The sequence below is a fragment of the Cynocephalus volans genome, chromosome 4 (genome assembly GCF_027409185.1).
Source record: "Cynocephalus volans isolate mCynVol1 chromosome 4, mCynVol1.pri, whole genome shotgun sequence".
Classification (NCBI taxonomy): Eukaryota; Metazoa; Chordata; class Mammalia; order Dermoptera; family Cynocephalidae; genus Cynocephalus; species Cynocephalus volans.
The window spans coordinates 51,302,939-51,316,893 of NC_084463.1; the positions used below are offsets into that span (position 1 = coordinate 51,302,939).

General features: G+C 43.2%; 1 non-coding gene across 1 annotated transcript; it reads right to left on the reverse strand.

The window, feature by feature from the left end:
• Positions 1-5,385: 5,385 nt before the first annotated feature.
• On the reverse strand, positions 5,386-5,461 carry TRNAI-GAU (transfer RNA isoleucine (anticodon GAU)). The gene has a single exon. It is a non-coding gene; the product is annotated as a tRNA-Ile (tRNA).
• Positions 5,462-13,955: the final 8,494 nt, after the last annotated feature.

Sequence of the window (13,955 nt, forward strand, 5' to 3'; positions counted from 1 at the left end):
CTTCCACACTCACATCACGCCGGTCTCCCTGGGATTGTTGACACGGGTGCTTCCCAGCAGGGTCTTGCAAACGTGGCCTCTGGCTCAGTACTGTCTTCCTGCGGTCACCTTGTCCTCTGTGTGAGGCTGCTCAGGAGGTGTGCATGTCTGCGGCCTCTCTGTCACCCCCATGGTGGCACATCACCTGTTAAGTCACCTCAACGTGTTCCTCCTAGCTCATCTGGCTATGTGGTCGTATCTTTGTAGTTACATTTACATTCTAAAAGTCCCTTCTCCCCAGCCCAGATCCCTTGTCAAATTTCGCATCCTCTTTGCTCTCTGGAAGGTTCTTACTGGAAACTGTTGGATGATGTCTTCTCCAAGCCTTTGGAGTGGTGTGATGATGGCCCGCACCATGCTTTGAGGCCCACGGTGTGCCCTGTGTGGTCAAGGGAAGCAGATCTCACCGTCTGGGTATGGGAGCCGAGGCTGAGCGGGACGATGAAGTCGAATTGGGTTCTCTGTCTCTCTGACACTTGTCTTCTTTGTAGATTATGTGTTTCCCACAGGAGCAAGTCCCTCCTAGATCTGAACACAGATGCTCCTTGATTTGCGATGGGGTAACATCTGGATAAACCCAAAGTCAGTTGAAAATATTGTGAGTCAAAAATGCATTTAATGCAACCAACCTACGGAACGTCCTAGCTTAGCCTAGCCTACGTTTGGCGTGCTCGCAACGCCTCCATTACCCTATGGTTGGGCGAATCATCCAACACAAAGCCTGTTTCATAATTAAGTATTGGAGAGTTCATGTAACTAAGGGACTAGTGCATTGAAAGTGAAAACCAGTGGTTGTGTGGGTCATGTACGGAATGCGTATCGCTTTCTCACTGTCTTAAAGTCAAACCATGTCTTAAAGTCATGGACCATCTGTACTAACTTCAGGACTTGGGATTCAGAAGGCTGATAGTCCCACAGCCCCCGTGGTGGGAGACTGTGAGGATGGGGCTTGTGTGTTTGGCGTCTTTGCAGGCAGGACAGGGTGGGTGAGCTGGTACAAGCGTGCCCTTTGTGCATGGTTGATTTTCTGAGCTGGCCCACATGGGACACCCATTTTAATATTGATGGTGAGTGAGGGGCCCAGCTGGCTGGAACCCCTGTGGTCTAGTGGACAGAATATTTTCAGAGGTCTGGGGGAATCTCTTTGAGAACAAATCTAGTCTATCTCAAGATATCGCCCCACCATGGGCTCTCACCTCTAGCAGTCTCCTCTTCAAACAACTCCCTTAGAATTCCATGTTGACTTTTCATCAGATTAGACCCCATGGAAGTGACTGGATCCTTAGGTCAGTCCTCTCCTTGTACAGAGAAACTAGGCTCAGGGCAAAGTGGGAAGACGGAGGGGAAATGGGCCAGACCTTGTTCTCTAGACCCCCGCCCCTCGGGGATTCTTCCATGTCCTCCTTTTAGAAATATCTGTCAACCTGGGCCAGCCCATGGCTCACCCGGGAGAGTGTGATGCTGATAACACCAAGGCTATGGGTTTGGATCCCATATAGGGATGGCCGGTTACTCATTGGGTGAGCGTGGTGCTGACAACACCAAGTCAAGTGTTAAGATCCCCTTACCAGTCTTTTTTTTTTTTTTAAAGGAAATATCTGTCAACCCAAACACTCATCCCACACCAGTCTGTGCCTCTGGATGTCAGCTAGGAGGATACCAACAAAGGCTTGTCCAGAGAATGTCTCTTCATAAACCAAAGCTATCTGTATGTTCTCAGTGGACATCTCTTGAGCTCTCATGGCAGCTTTTGTTGATCTGGAAGTCTAGTCTGGGGTCCATCGGGTGTGCCTTCATTTAAGGCACAGCCACAGAGAAGAGTGCTTGATCTCTGCTGTTCTTGGAGGTGGACTGGTGCTGTGTGGGGAGCTGTGGATCTCTGTACGGAAAAAACAAACAAAGATGGAATCTGAGAGTCACAGAGGCAGGGCTATGAACTTCTGGCTCTCTATGTGGCTATGCGGTAAATGCTGATCGACTGCATGAATGAGCACCACCCAGTCACAGATTGTAGAACCCAGAGCAACTGAATAAGTAGAACCCTCAGAACCTGGGATCTTATTCTCCAAGCAGGGAGCCATAGATGGAGAGTCTAAGAATGGGAAGAAAATAGAATTTGGGGGTTAAAAAAACCCAACAGCAACATGGAGTTGTGGAATCCTAGACTCTGGTCATGGACTGTTAGGACTAATTGACCGAAATCCTGCCTCCCTGCTCCGTGGTAACATGAGGGTGTTGGTCTGCCCAGGCTTTCCTGTCAAAAGAGTTAGTTTGGTCGTGTCTGTGGCTCGCTGGGGCCACTTGTGTTTAAGTGGCCTCCTGCCAGAGTTCTGCTTCTGGGCCAACACCGCCACCACATGGAGATGCTGGGAGTAACGTGGCGTCAAAGAGACACCTGAGGTTGCCGCTCACCTGGAAGCAGTGGGTGCAGTAGGTGACATCTTCTCCCAGCCAGTGGGTGAGGAGTGACCTCAGGTGTCCCTTTACTAGTTGAATGTGTTTGATTACTTGGAGATTTAGGAGGCCACATCCTTCCCATCCCCCCATCACCCAGGCTCACCGTTCTTGGACTCCCTCAGCACTGGAGACTCTCCCCTTCACTCTGGTTCACCCCCAGCCTCACCTTTGGTGCCTTCCATCATCTGGAACTGCCCTACCTTGAGGATCCTGAACTCCAGGGATGTGGTGACATCCTCAGAGCCTGAGGCAGAGCCTCGTGTGCAGCTAACTGACATGGGAATATGGTCCTTGTGTACAGGTGAGTGGGGGGAGGAAGGTGAAGAGGGAAAGCCATTGAGCTATCCATTTATCCACTGGTGCCATCTCTCTTGGCTGAGGGAGGCTGAGGTGTCACCTCCCCAACATCTCTAGGTTCGGCTCTGTGGGCCAGTCATGCCCTTCGCAGGTGGGGATTGCTCCTGGAAGCCTGTGTGAAGTAGAGCCAGGGCAGGGGTGGGCGCAGGCTATCCAGGGTCTGCACTGCCCACTCTTCTTCCATTCTTTCATTTCGGTTCCAAGGAGATGGGATGTTTTGTTTTTGGCGAGACCATCGGCCCTATCACGGGCCTCCTGCCCTAGCTCCTCCACCTCCCCACACATCCTCCTTTGCTGTCAACAGGCACCCTACTCTCGTGTTTCATCGAGGGAAATCGAAGCCACCAGCTTCCCGTGTCTCCACCTGCAGATGAGCTTCTATCTCCCCAGTCTCAGAGGCTGAGATTTTCTCACCTGCTGTCTGCCAGCCCAGTGGGGTCAGAAGATTTGGCAAAGCCTCAGCAACCATGCCCTTTCTCTCCTGAGTCTTCCACCTTCTCTCTATGCCCACAACTTTGTCTTAGTACCGAAGCTAATAGGCTATTTTAAATGGAATTGTTTCTTTCCATTTCATGAGTTGTTGCTGGTGCTGATTTTGGTACATTGGTCTTGTATCCTACAACCTTCCTAAACTCACTCATTAGTTCCAGTAAATGTATTCTTTTTTGTAGAATCAGTGTGATTTTCTACACGGACAATCGTGTCATCAGTGAGTAAAGACAGGTTTACATCTTCCTTTCAATTATTGTTTTGCCAAATCTTTGTCTTTCATTTCCTTTTCTTGCTTTATTACACTGGCTAGAACTCCAGGACCATGTCAAATAAAAGTAGCGAGAGTGGATATCTTTGCTTTACTCAGTATTTAGGGCGCAAACACAGTGTTTCATTTAAGTATGATGTTAGCCATAGGTTTTTCTTAGATGCCCCTTACCAGGTTGGGAAAGTTCCTTGCTCATCCTAACTTGCTGAGAGTTTTTATCCAAATGTCAGAATTTATCAAATGATTTTTTTTCCTGCGCCTATTGAGACAGTTCTCTCTCTTCTTTCAGGAATCACTGTTTCTTTCCTATTCTTTGCTGTAGTTTTAGACAGGAGGGCAAATCCATTCCCTATTACTTCATCTTAGATGGAAGCAAAAGTCTTGATGTCCAACATTTCAATTTTGGTTCTTCTAGTGGGGGTGAAGTGGTAATTCATTGTGGTTTTAATTTGCAATTTTTCTAATGACATTCATATGTGTTCTTCCTTTGCAGCTTTGCAGTATCTGTGTAAGTGTTTTGCACATTGCTTAATTGAAATGATTGCATTTTTAATTTTTGATTCGTAGGAGTTTTTTTTTTTTTTTTCCTTTGCAGCTGGCCAGTACCGGGGTCAAAACCCTTGACTTTGATGTTATTACCGAGCTCTAATCCACTGAGCTAACCAGCCAGCCCTCCACGAATGTTCTGAAATACCCTCTCATATTGTGAACCCTTTTCTCTCAACCTGATAACTTGCATTTTTATTTTCTTAACAAAGTCTTTTGTTGAACAGCAGTTTTTAATTTTGCTATAGTGCATAACTTTTTTTCTTTTATGTGTAGTTTTTGTGTGCTCTCAGAGAAATCTTTGCCTCTCTTAATGACATGAAAATATTCTTCTAGAAGATATTTTTAGGAGAACTCTAGAATATTTTTTAAAGAAGAATTTATAGTTTTAGCTTTTATGTATAGATCTATGATCCATCTTGAATTAATTTTTTTTTGTATGCTTTGAGGTAGGGGTTGATGCTCATTTTCCATATGTTCTTCCAGCAATATTTATTAAAAAGACGTGATTTTAGCTGATTTTCCTCAATACCTGGTTGAAACTCAACCGACCTTATAGGTATAGGTCTATTTTTATACTCTCTATTATGTACATCCTGTACCTTGTTTGTGTAGCTTATATTAAGCCTTCCAACTTGTTCCCTCTCGAGTTGTTTGGGCTGTTTCAGGCCCTTTGCAGTTTCATATAAATTTTAGCATCAAATTGTCAATGTTTCCAAAAAAGCCTATTGAAAATGTGTTTGCGAATTTGATTTTTACAATTAACAGGCAAGGGGCTGGCCGGTTAGGGCACTTGAGAGAGCGTGTGCTGGTAGCACCAAGGTCGAGGGTTCAGATCCTGGTACTGGCCAGCCACCAGAAAAAAAAATTACATTAAGTTAATATACAGTAAAAATTAACTTTAAGAAAACACAGTTCTATGAATTTTAACACATGGATTTAACACATGATGTTACCACCATTGCAATGAAGATACATAAGAGTTTCATCGCCCCCAAAAAACTCCCTCGGGCTACCCCTTTTTAATCCCATCCTTCCCCTCTCCTAGTGCCTACCAACCACTGATCTGTTCTTTGTGATGATAGTTTTGTCTTCTTGAGAATGTCACATAAATAAAATCACAAAGTATGTAACATTTAAAAAATGAGAATCCGGAAGTGGACTTTTTTCTTTCAATGTTTTATTTGGAATATTTTTATTTATTTACTTTTTTGGGGTGAGGGCGTCTGACTGGCACGGGGATTGAACCCTGGACCTTGGTGTTATCAACACCATGCTCTAACCAACTGAGCTTACCAGCCAGCCCCTTATTTAAAATAATTTTAGACTCACAAGCAGTTGCAGACATAGTATAGACAGTTCCCAGGTCCTCTTCACCAAATTTCCCCCAATGATTACTTTTTAAAATTAAAATTTATTGTGTATATTTATGATGTACAACATGATGTTTTGAGATGCATATAGATGATGAAATGGTTGCTACAGTCAAGCAAATTAATGTATCCATCATCTCACATAGGTACTTTTTGTGTGTCTGTGTGTAGTCTCATGAAACTTTACCACACGGATGGCACTACTGCTGCAATCACACAGGACTGTTCTGTCACCGCAGAGAAACTCCCCTGTGCTACCGGTTTACAGTCACACTGCTCCCCCATCCTTAAACCTGGCAACGGACAAGTCTGTTCTTCACCTGTTCAATTTTGTCATTTTGAGAATGTTATATCAATGGAATCCCGTGCATGTAACCTTTCGAGGCCGGCTTCTTTCACGAAGCACACTGCCTTTGAGATTTACCCAGGTGGTCGGATTTATCAACAGTTCCTTCCTTGTTATCACTTTTTCCACTGAATGCAGACGCTATGGTTTGCTCGCCCATCTCCTGCTGATGGGGACATTTGGGTTCCTTCCGGTGTTTGGCAATTGTGAATAGAGCTGCTGCAAACACTTGTGTGCAAGTTTTTGGGTGAACAAATGTTTGCTTTCTCTAGGGTAACTACCTTGAAGTGAGATTGCTGGGTCTCAAGGTAAGTGTAGGTTTAACATTATGAGAAACAATCAAACTGTGGTACAGTGTCTGTACCATTTTGCATTCCTACCAGCAGTATAGGAGTTCCAGTTGCTCCACATTCTCGCTAGCAGTGTATATTTCGTGGTCAGTATTTTTTATTTTAGCAGTGATGTAGCTCACTGTGGTTTTTGTTTACATTTCCCTAATGGCTGGTGCTGGTGGGCATCTTTTCACGGACCTATTTGCCTTCCATATATACTCTGGGGTGATGTGTCTGTTCAAATCGTCACCCATTAAAAATCACTTTTATTTAAATATAACTATAGATCCGCAGACGATAGTACATAAAAGTCCTATGTGCCCTTCATTCAGCTTCCTTCAATGGTTATATTTCACATAATTACAGCACGATGTCAAGAGCAGGACACTGATGCTGGGATGATGTGTGCATAATTTTTACCATGTCATCACACATGTAGATCCGTGTAGCACTGCCATGGTTATGACACAGAACTGTTCCATCACCCCACAACCCCCATTCCTGCTCCTTGCTGTGGTAATCGCTGGTTTTGCTGTGGTTCCTTTGTTGTGGTAGCTGTTATTTGTTGTTTTTTGGTGTAGTAGTTTCCATTTGTTTTGTTGTTTGTTTTGCTTTTGTTTATTATTGTAGTAGTTTGTTTGTTGTTTGTTGTAGTAGTTTTTGTTCCCTTATTTGTTGTAGTAGTTTTTTGTTTTGTTGTTTTGTTGTAGTAGTTGTGGTACTTTTTGTTTTTGTGTGTGTTGTAGTAATTGTAGTAGTTGTTGGTTCATTGTTTGTTGTAGTATTGTTTATTGTTTATTGTAGTAGTTGTAGTAGTTTTTGTTTATTGTTGTTTGCAGTAGTTGTTTGGTCTACTGCTGTTCATTTTATTTGTTTTGCTGTTATTTGTTCCATTAGTGGTTAGTCCCTGGAATCCATGTCTCCCTCTGGCTCATGTACTCCAGGGCTGATTTTGCAAGAGGAAGCTGTGCTCGTCCTAACCTGTGATGCGGCAGGGATCTTGGGTCAATTCTACTCAGGCTCCTGCCCTCATCACCCGGCTGGTGCTGCTCCTGCCACTTCATGACATCCCAGAGCAGCATGTGGCGGGGGTGTTGCACTCCTGACTCCAGCATGTCCCACTCCCCCCAGCTTCCGCTGCTTCTTCTCAGCCCCCCTGGCCAGTGCCTCCATTCCCTGACTTCTTCCTGTGGACTGTCTATGGCCTCAGCCCCTGGGCTCTGCCTGCCATTACTCCCTGAAATGCTTTGACAAGCCGATGACTGTCTCCCTCAATTCCAGTGTTGATGTCAACTACCAAGGCAACACCTCACACTGAAGGTGCCCCAAGCATGCCTCCCTGAACCTGCTCAACCCTTAGTCTTCCCATCTCAGCAAACAGCAGTGGGACCTTCCACTCACCTGGACCCAGTCCTGGAGACATCCTGGGCTCTTCTCTTCCTCCCACACCTGCATCGGTCATTGGGAAGCCATCAGCTCTCCCTTCCGTGCAGCCAGAACCACCCCCTCCACCACCAGCATGCTGGGCTAAGCCATGTGTATCTCTTGCCTGGTCCCTGCCATAGCTTTCCAGATCTGCTGCTCCCTCCTGGCCCTGTGGCGTCTCTCTGATGCACCTCTACTCCTGGCCCTCTTGCTCACCTTACCCCAAACACACTGGCCTCTTTGCTGTCCTCCAACATACCCAATACCCTCCCACACAGCTGTGCACGGGCCCCTTCCTCCTCTGCGCAAATGCCACTGTCCCAGTGAGGCTTGCCCTGACTACTTTAGTTCACAAGTGGCTCCCCTGGTCTCCCAGTACTGCTTCCCTGATTTAAATTTTGTATGGCACTTATTACCACTTGAGTTCTTTCTTTGTTTCTTTCTTTCTGTCCCTCCCTCCCTCCCTTCCTATCTCTATATGTATATCTTTTATATCTATCTATCTCCTCTATCGACTTATACCTTTTAATTCAATTTTCCCATGAACCTTTTGAAATACCCTCATAGATAAATGATAGAGTAGGGAGATAGATAAACAGAGAGAGAGATACACACGTACACAAATGACAGGTACAGATAAATAGATAGATGATAGGTAGGTACACACGTGTAATATGAATCCATGAACTTGTGAGGTACGCTCATATCTATCTTCCATCATCTACTTATTTATCTATCGTCTGTCGATCACCTATCTATATATATCTGTCTGTCATCTATATATCTACATCTATCCAGCTACAATATCTATCTATGAGCATCTATCTATCTACCTAAAAGGGTACTTCAAAAAGTTTGTGAAAAATAAAATTAAAAGATAATGCAAATCTTTCCACGAACTTTTTGAAGTCCCCTTGTTACCTACCATCTATTATCGATCTACCGATCATCTATGTATCTATCATCTATCTGTATCTGTCTATATCTATCCATCATATATCTATATCTATTTATAATCTCTCTGTCTCATCGATGTCTGTCACCCATCCATCCGTCTGTCACCTGTATCTATCCCCCATCTATCTACCTCCCTCCTAACTTGACTTACTATTTGTCTCCCTATAGTATACCATAAGTTCCATGATGGCAAACTTTTTGTCTAATTTGCCCACTACTGTATTCTCAGTACCTAGAACACAGCCCTTAGTGTCTGATAAATACTTTTTAATCAAATGAGCGAATCCATCTGAATCAGCACTGACAAATAACACTCTCGGTGATGGTGGGAATGTTCTGTGTCTGTGCTTCCCATGACAGCCGCCCCAGGCACATGCAGCCGTCGTGCCCTTGACATATGGCTAATGCGGCTGAGGATCTCAGTGTTGAATTTTCGTTCATTTTAATGAATTTCAAGTTAAAGGTAAGTAGCCTCATGTGACCCTCTCCAGCATGTTTAGTAGAGAGCCTGGTACATGAGGAGCCCCTGTCTTCTTCCAGGAGGTGTGCTTTCAGACTCTCCCCTTTCCATAGTCTGGGCATGTGTGAGCTCACTTGCTTTGGTCAGCGAAGAGCTCACCTGTACGAGGTGAACGTCATGGTGGCCTGGTGGGCTCTGCAGTTAGCAGTTTCCCTTCACTGTGATGTGCAGGTGCTTCTCTGGACCTGCTCTCCAAAGGGCCTCCCCTCTGGCCCCGTTCTTCTCTTACTTTCCTGGGCAGGACCATGTGGTAGGAAATCCAGGAATGTCAGCCTCATGTCTTACAGGTGAGTGAACTGAGGCCAAGAGAAGCTATGGGCATGCCTGCAGATGTAGCACATAGTGACCTGGCCTGGACTGGATCCCCCTGCCCCTCCGGACCCTCCATCTCACCCTGTCATGCTGCCCACCTCCCTCTGCACATCCCTGGTTGGTTCTGTCTTGATTTTATCTCCACTCTCTTCCTCTTGTCCCTCTCTCCTGGGCTTTCTCTCTTCCCCATGGATCCATTCAGGCCCTTTCCAGAGAAGACAGAAAACCACAAGGGGAATCTCTTCTTGGCTTTGATTGCAGGTGCATGCATGCTCTGGATGTTTTCATCCTACCTGGTCCATCTCCACCTCCTCCCCTCCAGGATGACTATGCATTGGAAAAGCTGGTCTTTTTTAAGCCTGTAGATAGAGAGAGTGGAAGAAAGGCCTCCAGGGATAGAGTAAGAGAGATGCTGGAGTGTGGTAGGAATCTCATTCTCCAGGGAGTGTTTGTTGAGCAAGTCCTGGGTTGCTGTTGCCAAGATGGATGCTGCTGTTAACCAAGCAGATGTGGCTTTCCTTTCCTGAAGGCCTTCTTTTCTTTCTTTCTTTTTTTTATAAAGATGACCGGTAAGGGGATCTTAACACTTGACTTGGTGTTGTCAGCACCACGCTCTCCCAAGTGAGCCATGGGGCCGGCCCTTTGCTGAAGGCCTTCTTATGATTAATTCCTAAAACTGGGATGGTTAACCCAAAGGTGGCATGCACATTTAGAATTTTGCTAACCTTACTGGCCAGCTGCTAGAAAACAAACAAAAAAAGAAGGTTTTTTTAGTATCATTAAGCTGACATTTAGAAAGCTCTTTTTGCCTAATTTAGACTCCCATCAACTGCATGAGACTGGCATCTGCCCCTCCCTCCCCAACAACTTTCTAATCTTTGAGCAGCCTGATATGTAGTGAGTGCTAGGATCAAGGAGTGAATGAATGCCCAGGGGCTGGGAGGAGAGCAACTGGGGACTGGGTGGGAATTCAGGTCCCTGTTGAGAGGTGGGTGGATGCCCAGGAAGCAGGGTCTTGGGAGCTTTGATACTCAGAATGCAACCATTGCAATCAGTACACTAACTTGACTTATTGCTGCTGCCTAATCCTCCCACCAATTCAAGGTTTACCAGTTGTCCCAGTAATGCCCCAGGGAGAGACAGCATCCTGGTCAGAATCATAGATTTCATTTAGTTGTCATGTTTCTTTGGTCTCTTCCCACATAGCTTATTGGCCATTTGTATATTTCTTTTGGAGAAATTCTTTTCAAATCCTTTCCTAGTTTTTAAATTAAAAATTGTTTAATTTTAACTAATTGGCCATTGTTGTTGCTGAGTTGTAGGAGTTCTTTATATATTCTGGGTACTAATCCCTGATCAGATACACAATTTGCAAGTTTTTTTTTTCCATTTTGTGCATTGTCTTTTCACCTTGTTGATAGTGTTCTTTGATGCACAAAAGATTTTCATTTTGATGAAGTCCAATTGATCTTTTTTCCCTCTTTTTCTACCTGTGCTTTTAGGGTTATATCCAAAAAATTATTGCCACCTCCAATGTCCTGATTTTCCCCTGTGTTTTCTTCTAAGAGTTTTATAGTTTTAGCTCTTAAATTTAGGTTCTTGACCCTTTTTGAAATAATTTTTTACACGGTGTTAGGTAAGGGTACAATGTTATTCTTTTGCATGTGGATATCCAGTTTTCTCCATTGTTGAAGACAATATCTTTTCTCCATTGTGCAGTCTTGCTACCCTTCCTGAAGATCACTTGGTCGTATACACGAGGGTTTGTTTCTGGGCTCTCTGTTCAGTTCCATTGTTCTATGTATCTGTCTTTATGAGTGCTACACTGTTTTGATTAATGTAGCTTTTGAAATTGTTTTCTTAACTTCCTTTTTGGATTGCTCATTGCTAGTGTATAGAATGCAACTGATTTTTGTATGTTGATTGTATGTCCTGCAACTTGATTGAATTTGTGTATTAACTGTAACAGCTTTGTGTGTGTGTGTGTGTGTGTGTGTGTGTGTGTAATATTTAGAGTTTTTAACATATCAGATTATAATATCTGTGGACAGAGATAATTTACTTCCACCCCAGTGTGTATGCCTTTAACTTCTGGTTTTTTTTTTCTTTTTTTCCTTTAACCTAATTGCTCTATCCAGAACTTCTAGTATTGCATTGAATAGAAGCAGCAAAAGTGGTGCTGTGGATTGGATGTCCCCCCACCTCCAAACTCGTTGAGGCTTGGTCCCCACTGTGACAGTGTTAAGAGGGTGGGAAATCCTATTATGGTAATTGAAAGCTGGGGCCTTGAAGAGGTGATTAGATTGCAGGACCGTGCCCACGTAAATGGATGTATCCATTGATGGTTTTTGGTGGTCACGGGCATGGTTCTGAGGCCTTTAAAAGGAGAAGGCATGAGGAGTTATCTCTCTCTGCCATGTGACACCTGCTTTGCTGTGAAGAGTCACTACCCATCAACAAGGCCCTCACCAGATGTGTTCCCTGGACTTTGGACTTCCCAGTCTCTGAGACTGTAGACAATAAATATTGTTTCTTTAAAAATTACCCAGTGTATTAGTCAGGGTTCTCCAGAGAGACAGAACCAATAGGATATGTTATAAGTATACGAGAGGGAATTTATTAGGGGAATTAGCTCACAAGATTGTGAAGAAAAGTCCTACAATAGGCCATCTGCAAACTGGATGCCAGTAGCGTGGCTCAATCCAAGTCCAAAGGCCTCAAAACCAGGGCAGCTGATGGTGTCCTCGGTGTAAGTCCTGGAACCCAAAAGCTGAAGAGTCTCGAGCTCTGATGTCCATGGAGAGGAGAGAAGAGTGTATCCAGCTCCAACAGATCGAGAGAGCTTCACCTCTTTCCTCTGTCTTTTGCTCTCTGTGGACCCCCAGTGGATTGGATGGTCCACCCACATCGAGGGTGGGTCTTTCCCACCCAGTCCACTCAGACTCTCATACTAATCTCTGCTGGAAACACCCTCATGGACACACCTAAAAAGATAGCTTTACCAGGTTTCTCAGCATTCCTTCATCTAACCAAGTTGACATCAAGAATTAATCTTTACACTCAGTTTCTGGTATTTCTGTTTTGTCTTGTTCCTAGTCTTATCCATCTTTCACTATTGAATAGATGATGTTAGCCATGGGTTTTTCATATATGGCCTTTATCTAGAAGAACTTCCCTTCTGGTCATAGTTTACTAGGTTGCTTTTTTTTTTTTTTTTTTTTTATTAAAGAACATTTGATTTTGTCAAATGATTTTTCTTCATCAATTGCAATAATCATGTTTTTTCCCCTCTATTCTGTTAATGTAGTGTATTACATTGATTGTTTTTTGCATGTTGAACTGTTCTTGTGTTCTGGGAATAAATCCTACTTGGTCAGGTGTATAATTTTAATATGCTGCTGAATTCATTATGCTAGTATTTTGTTGAGGATTTTTTGCGTCAATATTCATAAGGGATATTTGTCTGTAATTTTTTTCCTTGCAGTGTCTTTGTGGGCTCTGATATCGGGGTAATGCTGCCTTTACTGAATGAGTTAGGAAATGTTCCCTTCTCCTGAGTCTTCTGGAAGAGTTTGAGAAGGATTTGTATTAGTACTTTTTAAGATGTTTGATAGAATTTTCCAGTGAAGCCCTCTGATCCTTGGCTCTTCTTGGTTTGGAAAATTTTGATTACTGATTTAATCTCCTTACTGGCTATAGGTCTATGCAGATTTTCTATTTCTTCATGAGTCAGCTTTAGCACATTGTGTGCTTTGGAAATTTTCATTTAGTTAGGCTATCCAATTCATTGGTGTACAATTGTTCATAGTATTTGCTCATCTTTTTATTTCTGTAAAATCAATAATAATGTTCCCACTTTCATTTCTGATTTTATTAATTTGAGTCTTTCTTTTTTTCTTAGCTGTTCTAGCTGAAGGTTTGTCATTTTTGTTGGCCTTTTCGAAGAAATAACTTTTGATTTCATTGATTTTCTCTACTGTTTTTCTATTTTCTATTTCATTAATCTCTAATTTAATCTTTATTTTTTCCATCCTCCTGATACCTTTGGGTTTAGATTGCTCTTCTTCTAATTCCTTAAGGGCAAAATTGGTTTTGACAGTTTTTGCTTGTTTTCTGATGTTTCTGTGGGGGATGAGAGCTCGGCACTGTCTCCTTCGCTGTTTGGCTGATGTCATGTCCTATTAGTGTAGTTTTTTCTGCGTTTCTTCTGCCAGTGGATTGTTGACCTCCTCAGATGTATGAGTTTACAGTTCTCTTAAATTCTGGAAAAATTTCAGCCATTTTTTCTTCAAATCTTTCCTGCCCCCTCTCCCTCAGTGACTCCAATTACACATATATTAAACTACTTGAAATTATTCTACAAATCACTGAGGTTCTGCTCCCTTTTTATACAATTCTTTTTTTCTTTCTGTGTTTAATTTTGGATAATTGCTATTGTTATGGCTTCCAATTCATTGATCATTTTTGTGTAGTGTCTAATATGCTATTAATTCCATCCAGTATATTTGTCATTTCAAATATATATTTTTAT